This window comes from Glycine max, chromosome 18 (assembly GCF_000004515.6).
Source record: "Glycine max cultivar Williams 82 chromosome 18, Glycine_max_v4.0, whole genome shotgun sequence".
Classification (NCBI taxonomy): Eukaryota; Viridiplantae; Streptophyta; class Magnoliopsida; order Fabales; family Fabaceae; genus Glycine; species Glycine max.
The window spans coordinates 6,251,746-6,259,497 of record NC_038254.2 but is presented as its reverse complement, the minus strand read 5'-3'; positions in this window follow the sequence as shown (position 1 = coordinate 6,259,497).

Here is a 7,752-nt window from a genome sequence, read left to right as displayed (position 1 = left end):
ATCTTGTTTCGTGTGTGTCACTTATAGATTAACTCATATCTCACAGTGACAGTCCCACCACCACACTCACTAGGTGAATCCTCAAAGAGTGGGTTGTGACCCCCACCCCTACAATAATTTTCATCGGATTCATTAAGAGGTATTTTTGTTTTACCAAAAATACACATATATAAATACCTCAACCTTAATATTGTCACAATTTATAATACACCTCATCATAAAAATGAGAAACGGAATAGCTCCGCCAAATTTCATTTTGGTGTACTTTAGTCAACAAATAATTTCGTTGTTACCCATTGAACTTCATTCATGGGATCACCAATCACACGGAGACGGGTGTCCATTGTTGTAACTAAATAATGGACTTTAGTCTCATTCCCCTCGACGACTCAAGTACTTGTTGACATGTCAACCTTTTTGTAAGCAGATCCGCAATATAATTTTCTGACCTGACAAAGTCAAGAGAAATGACACCATTAGAAATCAAATTTATGTTAGACTTATGTCTCACTCTTACGTGTTTTTTTTTATTAAAAGTTTTGCTAATAACTTTAGATATAACAACTTGACTATCACAATGCATTAAAATTGGAGGTATATAGGCTTATTCAACAATGATAAATCGCATAATAAATTTTTAAGAAATTCAACCTAACTAGCTAGTAGCAATATCTAAAGCAATAATTTTTGCTTTCATGTGAAACAATAGTTTGTCTAGTAGGTTTTCACGATACTGCACAACCAATTAAAGTAAAGACATAATCACTTGTCAATTTTGTTTCATCAAAATCAGAAATTCAATTTGCATTACTAAACCTCTCAATTACTTTCCAATCTACAAACTGCATATGCAATGTCAGACCGGCCTAGAGAAGTTTGTCAAATGTAACAAAAACCAATAATTTGATAATATTTATATGAAAAAAAATTAGTTTAATCAAATTTTTCTTTAACTTAATGGATGAGTCATAAGGAACAAAAACATTTTTCACATCAAAATAATTGAAATTTCTCAATAGCTTTTCAACATATTGTGATTGGGTTAAAAACATATCATCATTTTTCTTTATAATCTTAATACCCAATATCACATCTACGTGACCAAGGTCCTTCACACCAAAATTTCTAAACAAGAAAGACTTCACATAATTTATGAAATGTATTTACTACCAAATATCAATATGTCATCCACATACAAACATAAAATGACACATCCAATATCATCAAATTATTTCACATACACACATTTATCACTATTATTAATTTGAAAATCATATGAAAGAACAACTTGATCAAACTTTTTGTGTCATTGCTTTGGAGCTTGTTTCAAACCATATAAAGATTTAACAATTTATTTTTCAAGGAAAAACATTTTCAAAGAAAAGATGTCATAATAGCATCATTAGAAATTTCAGACACTTCTGAATTAACAACTAAGAATCTATAAGTAGTATTATGTAAAGAATACCCAACAAAAATATAATTAACATTTTTTTGTCAATCTTTCTTTTCTTATTAATAGGGATGTTAACCTTTATTAGGCACCCTCACACTTTAAGATATTTTAAATTTGGTTTTCTTTTTCACCATAACTCATAAAGATTTTTTTAAAAAAAATTATAAGATACCATGCCATGAAAATGACATACAAAATATAAAACTTCACCCAAGTATTCATTTTATTGCTTTGTATTTTATATTTTCACATGTTTATTATTTTTATAGCAAGAAACTACATATATAGAGACAATCCATCACTAACGTGTAACATTAAGAAATAGAAAATAAAAACTCGAACAAACTTCCTAACATTAAATACTTTTAACGTTCACAAAGGAAATTGACAAAGTAAAATATAGCTTCATAACATATATGAATGAAATTAGTGGGATGTTTATAGTTTTTCACATAAACTAATTCTAAAAGCATTTTATCTTTAAAACTATCATTAGTAAAGAAAATATATTTAAATTTTAAATTTCAAATTATAAGAAAATATTTTTCAACAATCTCGCACTAATTTAAAATTTAAAGAGATGAAATAATACAAAAAAAATATTTTTAATGGACCATAAGGACTCAATGTATCCATTGCATACATTTTGATAAAACAGGATGCTACTGCAGAAAAGACTATGCATGAAGAAAGTATAAAACCCTTTTCTCTCTAAGACGGTTAGAAAATAAAATAAAATAAAATAAATAAGAAGAAAATGCAAAGCCTTTAATTAAATAACAAATAACAGTAACAAAATAAATTTAATTGACAACACATGAATCAATCATGCATTATAACATATAATTAGCACAAGGAAAAAATTAAATCAAGGGAAAGAATTAAATAGTATGGATTGAAGCGTGTAAACGCTATCCTTAGAGAGAAAACGCCTCCACTGCATGGGTAAGAAATTCTGATTGCTTTCCTCTCTCAAAATATGACAACCCGTTGATTCCGATCGTGTGTCGCGAAAAGATCCCCGAACCTTATGAACAGTCATGCTCTTACTCTCAAAAAATAAGTTTTTATAAGAGAAGAAATATAAGATTTCAAAGAGAAAAGAATGAGACTGTAGCTCTGTCAATGTTCTGTTTCTAGAGAGGAATATAGACATATATATATATATATATATATATATATATATATATATATATATATCCAACAATAAAATATGACCGTTTGAAGGTACCAAAACAAATTTAACATGACTTATTAAAATAAAATCTTAAGAAAATATAAAATAAATATTTTATTTTATAAAATAGAATTAATATAAATAATATATATTTATAAATTTTAAATTATAACACAAATATTTACCCGCAAGTTTTAATCTGTTCTGGCCCATGCATGGGTGGATTTGCAATTGCTACTTAAGAAGGGGTGATCTAATAAAATGTTTGCGTTTTTTTCAACCTTTATTTTGCCTTGTGTCATTGACTGGATGTTGTGATTGGATGTGTGGGTGTAAATCGTTCTAATTCTCATGTGACTCCTTAGGTCGAATGAATGTTCTTCTCTTTAAAAGCACATCAATCATAACTTTACTTCTCTTTGTATTTATTCTCTTTAACTCTTTCAATTTTAATATTTTTTATCCAAAAAATAAATAAAAAATAAATAATATCAAATTAATATATTGAAAAATTTTCAAAATTTTAAATTTGTTGATCCAAAGACACTCTAATAAAAAAGAAAAATGTAGTAAATCACTCCCCTTTATTCAGAAGTTTTACATCACTTTGCTAAAGAAATTAAGTGGTCCACATACAGAAAACCCAAATCGAGAATCAAAGAAGAAGTAAACCGAAAAAAAAGGGGGTAAATAAAAAGTGTGGTGCATTTGCTAGGCATGAAGGGGACGCGTGGCCAACGTTGTTGTAAGCGTGGGAACGATGTGGGGCCCACACAGAAGCCACACGTTCCGGGAAGAGAACTAATTTTATTTGAAAAGTACAAGTATTGTTACACTTTTTCTCGGGTACACGAATATTTGTAAAAGTTACTTGACTTGGTTTGGTTGACCATTGTTTTGGAATTGGATTGAATAAGCTCCTAGGAGTGGTACTTAATTTAGAGAAAAATATAAATTGTTGTTTTTTAGTTATTGCTGCAACTACGCAGTCAGCGTGGAGGACTGGAGGTGTTGAAATCTGATCCCGGAGGTGTTAAAAAGTACCAATACTGTTACAGTTATTCATACTTCAGGGGTTATTGCACTTTTCCCAGCCCCTAAGACTACCACACAACATGAAAGTTCAATAGATAAAAAATAATTAATATAAAAGTGAGGTTTTTTATATTTATAAGCAACGCTAAATTTTGACATTAATAGGATGTTTATTTCAAAATAACTAATATTAGTAACACTTGTATAGCAGACATTTTTATTACTTGTTAAGAAATTCAACTACTAGAAATATATTGTATAAAAATAAGAATACCAAAAGATATAAAGTATATTTGTTCTTTTCAAATTTAATATTTTCTAAAAATATAATTTAAGTGACATGGTTTTTACATGCCTAATCCCATGTTTACCTGTGATCTTGATGTTATGGTGGTGTGATTTTGAATAAAGTGACTAAAAATATATAACCTTTTAAATAAAATATTTTTTATATTTTTATTTATTTATACCATTGACTTTTCATTCATGTGTTAAAAGAAAATACTATAAACTTGTATTATTTTCTTCTTATGACAGACAACATGAAGATTGATACAGAATAACTACGATGAGTAAATACTATAAACGTGTAAAGACAGGGAACAAGTGTATTAATTTATTTTTTATTTTTATGTTTTTTTATTTCTTTTATGGTTTTTTTTTATAACAAAATTTATTTACTCCTTTATTTTTATAAGAAATTGGAATAATAAATTTAGTATGATGAAATAATTCTATACACTTAAATGTATAAAATTATCCGTACTGTACATTTAAATTTCATAATGTTTTCTTTTTTAATGTTTCTTTCATCTTAAAAAATGAAAATTTAACTAAATATTTTCACATTTTCCATTAAATATAATCTTCCACATCAATTTTTTTCTTGTATTATTTTCACATCAAGTGTTCTTTTATTCTCGTCTCTTTCTTATATGGGCTTGTGTGTGAGATGTGTTTTTTCTCCTCCAAATAAATCATTTTATTTATCAAGAAACAAATGTGGTGAAAAGAGAAATCGGTGTACGGTCTTTGAAAAATTATAATTATTTAAAAAAATACCACCCTTTTCATGTTCTGTTTTGTGGTACGGACGTTGACCTCGTCAAGGGAAGTTTCGGTCGGTTTCCAAGACTGGACCCCACTAGTTTTATAAATACATTGGCCCAACGTTCAACTTCTTCTTCAAGACATGAGTATTTTCATCCTTCTGATCAACACACACAATGGCAAACGGCAAAGGCTTGTACGTTATTCTGTTTACTTTGCTGTTAGGTTCAGTTCAAATTAAGTATACAGAGGCAGAGACCAATCCCTTCCGATCAACTCCAACCACGTCCCTTTTCGTCGCCTCTATCACTTGCCATGTCCTGGCATCCATGGTAGACACGAACTTGCAAGGTCCAGTCATAATATTCCACCTGTCAGGAATAGTTGGATGTGAGGTACTCATCTGGGTTCTTCTCACTGACATTTTGTGGTACTCTATGGTCAACATGCTTGCTTCACTCATAGCTTTCGTATGCTTCTTCAATCATATTCCTAACATCTTTGCTGATCATGAGATGCCAATTATAGAAATGCAGCCGCTGGAAGAAGAGGTGTAGTACTATTTGTAAGAAAAGCCCGGTGCATGTGTGCTTGTGTACTCATGTTTTGGTTCGTGTGTGACCCATCCAATAAATAAGTTGTGATTTTATTATTAGTTTTGCTCGTGGGTAGTTTTCTTTATATACATGTATTTATATTATTCTGAAAAGTTTGGGTAGTTTAAAACCTTGTTATTGTTGTATAAAATAGGAGTTATATATTTACTGTAAAAGACACCAGGCTTGTTAAGGCAAGGCCAGTTAGGCGCTTGGCTTTGGCCTATTAATTAATAATACAGAGATTATTCATATATATATATATATATATATATATATTCCTATTAGTTGAGGTCTGTCAGTTCATGAAGATTTCAAATGACCAATTAATATGTTGGCATCCACATATTAATTTTCTTATTCACGTTACTAATACCATGACAGACTAAGCTTTTAAAGCTACTATTTTTGGTGAATTTTAATGTTTACGTATTTGATTGATTTTGGTCCCTAGTCATTAAATCTTGGATTTGTCCTTCGTAAAGCACATAATAATTTATAAATTGATCTATATGACGACATAGTATAGTCCCAGTTTGTAGACTCCGCAGTTAGGTGGAAAACATGCAAAATTTATTTTATATACTTAATTAATTTGTTTTTTTACCAATCTGTACTTAATTAATCAACAACTATTATACAGTACTTATACGTGCTAAACCCTTCATCTTTTATCACGTAGCCATCTTCTTGTTGTTTAGTGATAAAGTTGCAAATATGCATATAATTTTCAAATATATATATATATATATATATATATATATATATATATATATATATATATATATATATATATATATAATATTAAATTTTGAATGAGTTCGGTTCATTGTCAATCTTATTTGAGATAATTTATTTTAATATATTTCTAGTAAAATATCTTTTTGATGCATAGCAACACATAATTTGATTATGAATAATTAAAGTTATTTATATGTTGTAATACGCTAAAGTACAAACATATGATATAAAAAGTAAAATATATAAAAATAAAGAAAGAAAATTATCAAGAAGATAAAAAAATGCTATTCAATGGATACTAAAAGAAATACTCGAAAAATTGTAGAAATTATAGATCATAGATAGAGTTGAAGGCAACCAATTTTTCATTTTTTTTCTGAAATTGCCGATAAGGTTGGCGATATGTTTGAAAATGGTCTTATTTGATTATTTTTTTAAGAAAAAAATAGTGTCATACTTTGTTCTATTACTATTAAAAGCAAGTCAAACATTTTTTTGTCATTTTCTAACTTTTGTTGGTCTCCTTTATATCGTTTGTGTTGGTTGGTCTTGGGAGGGAGTGGAGAAACAGTCAACGGAGCACGAACTGTAGCTTCTGCGTTGTTTCCATATTTTGACGCAAAAGTGTCCCCAAAATAAATGCATGTGTTGGAGGTGCATGCAAAAACTCTCTCTGAAATTCGAAAGTTGGGGTTGGTATTGGTAATAACGGTGACAAACCATGCACGTACGCATCCATGCGTTATATTATTTGAGCAAGCAAGTTTCTGTCGACATAAATCCCACAGTTTACTTTATACACAAAAAAAGAAGTAAAATTTAGACACAACTAATGGTAGGATGACACGAGTAAAATTAAAAGAAAAATAGAAATTTGATTAATTTTCACGTATTTGACACATGCCAAAGAAATTGAATAATGTATTAGTTATTAAAAATTTTGATATCTAAGTTCGATTCTGTGAATATAAAAGAAAAGATACTGCGTGATATATAATTTAAATTTACTGACAGAATTTAATCTGTCAAAAAAAAAACCATTGGTAATTAATATTTTTTTTACAGCTATAGTCAATTTAAATTTACTGACAGAATTTAATTAATCTGTCAAAATAATCCTGTAAAAAATGTCATAGGAATTTTGGCCTCGTGAATTCGTGATGTTGAAAAATTCATTATCTTATAAACCTAGTATATTTGTTATTTAGTCAAAAAAGGCTACAAGATGCGCGTTGGAAGGCATTTATTTTCTGTTTCAAGCATAAATTGTCGGACACTCATTATTTTGTTATTTGATGACTCATTAAAATTTTGCTCTTACTAAAAAATTGACATGAGAACCGGGCCCGTATCTGTGGAGTCTGTCCTGGACTCACCTCGATTTTGACAGAAAAATCTGAATTAAATAAAATTGGGGTCGAATTTTTCCCGATAACTAAAGTCAGATTCGGAGTTGGGAATGAAATTATTAATATCCGCCTTGAACTCTTCCCCAAATCCATCTGTCATAAAATTATAAGATTGAATTTAAGGTTAGTATTGAATTGAATTTTATGTTTTATTTAAAATTATATTTTTCATTTTATGAAAAATTATATTTTTTAATAAAATTTTATAAAAATATCGGGGCCGGGACGAGACGAAAAAAACATGACCGGTTGGGGATAGAGATGAGATTAAATATACACCTCCATCGA